Source organism: Gossypium hirsutum, chromosome A12, assembly GCF_007990345.1.
Source record: "Gossypium hirsutum isolate 1008001.06 chromosome A12, Gossypium_hirsutum_v2.1, whole genome shotgun sequence".
Lineage (NCBI taxonomy): Eukaryota > Viridiplantae > Streptophyta > Magnoliopsida > Malvales > Malvaceae > Gossypium > Gossypium hirsutum.
This window is the reverse complement of record NC_053435.1, coordinates 37874940-37876718: the sequence shown is the minus strand read 5'-3', so window position 1 is coordinate 37876718 and position 1779 is coordinate 37874940. Positions and strand designations below refer to the sequence as shown.

At 36.3% G+C, this 1779-nt stretch overlaps 1 non-coding gene across 1 annotated transcript; it reads left to right on the top strand.

The window, feature by feature from the left end:
* Positions 1-521: 521 nt before the first annotated feature.
* On the top strand, positions 522-628 carry LOC121212018 (small nucleolar RNA R71). Its single transcript, XR_005907230.1, has one exon. It is a non-coding gene; the product is annotated as a small nucleolar RNA R71 (small nucleolar RNA).
* The last annotated feature ends 1151 nt before the right edge of the window (positions 629-1779 follow it).

Here is a 1779-nt window from a genome sequence, read left to right as displayed (position 1 = left end):
GTTGCAATAAGTTGTTGTTCGGTCCATTTCCTTGGTTGCTCCAAGAAAAATTAGGATGATTACGCCATCAAGGATTGTAGAAGTTGGACTGAGGTCCTTGTCCACTCCTATTTTGATGTTGATTCCCCAAATAGTACACTGACTCGAGATTTGATCGGCAATTCTCAAAAGAATGACCTTCCCCATAGTACACAGGGTAAACTACTTCAAATGGACTTGGTGGCTGAGCTGCAAAATTATTAGCACTATTAGCAGTAAACTATTTTAACATAGAGGAAATAGACAATACCTAAACTGATAACGAAGTGAGGGCATCAACTTCATGAACTCTGGCTACACATCTTCCTAAAGCTATTAGATTTTTTGGCCATTGATAGTTATTACTCACGATCCTCTCGATAATCTCATAAGCCTCGTTGTAAGACTTAGACAAAATTGCACCATTCACAGAAGCATTTACCATCAATCTTGTATGTGCATTGAAACCATTATAGAATGTCTCCAACTTGATACAATGAGAAATCCCATGATGAGGACACTTATGAAGTAACTCCTTGAATCGCTCACAAGCCTCATACAAAGACTCGTCATCCAATTGTTGGAAATTTGTGATCTCATTCCTCAACTTAGCATTTTTGCTAGGCAGGAAGTACTTAACCAAAATCTCTCTGCTAATTCTTGCCATGTAGATATGGAACTTGGTGGCAATAAATTAAGCCATGCTCGTGCTCGATCTCGCAACGAGTACGGAAACAACTTCAAGCTCAGTGCATCTTCAGTCACACCGGCTATCTTGAATGAATCACTCATCTCCATAAAGAATCAAAGGAGGAGATGTGGATCTTCTGTGTGCATACCACTGAATTGGCCCATCGTTTGGAGCATTTGAAACATCACTGGTTTCAATTCAAATTGGGTTGCCTCAATATCTGGCCATCTAAGTCCTGGATTTAACTCACTAAAAAGTGGCACAACATATTGTCTGATGCATTGATCCCTATCATCGACAATGAGGATGGGATTTCGTACACAATCAGCTTCATTACCTTGGTCTTGATTCTGATTTCCAAGGTCCATCTCGACTTGTCTTTGAGTTGTTCGTTCACGTCTTCTTTGTCTGAAAGTTCGCTCAATTTCAGGGTCTACAGGGAGTAAATCGATAATCTGATCTATGCTCATAAACACCTAAAAAGAAAATCAAAAAATTAAAAAGAATAAGTTAGTGATGTTAGAAATAAACCAAATTGGAAGTAAATAATTTCACAAAAAATATGACTATGGCAACAGTTAGCAATCCCCGACAATGGAGCCAAAAACTTGTAACGCGTAGGTTTGTTCAAGTGTACACAGTAGTTATCAAGTAATAAGTAAGTATCGAGTTATCATCGAGTTATCGTCTCCACAGAGATTGCATTTGTGTTAAATCACTTGATTGTTCAAGTGTACATAGCAGTTATCAAGTAACAAGTAACCATTTGATTGTATCGAGTTCTCAATATGGTTGAGAAGTGATGATTAAAATAAATTATAATAAATGCAATGATCCATAATGCAAAGTATCCTAAGTATGCAAACTATATGAATGAAATAGATTTTAGCAAGATTAAACACAATTTGCAACAATTATAACGTAAATAAACTAGGACAATTACTTTAATTAAACTCAATTTATTATCAACATGCTTTATAACATTCAGAAAATCATTCCATGGCAACTCAATCTTTTATGAGTTTGGAAACCACATTAGGTCATTTTGGAATCCTTTACTTAGGAAATAT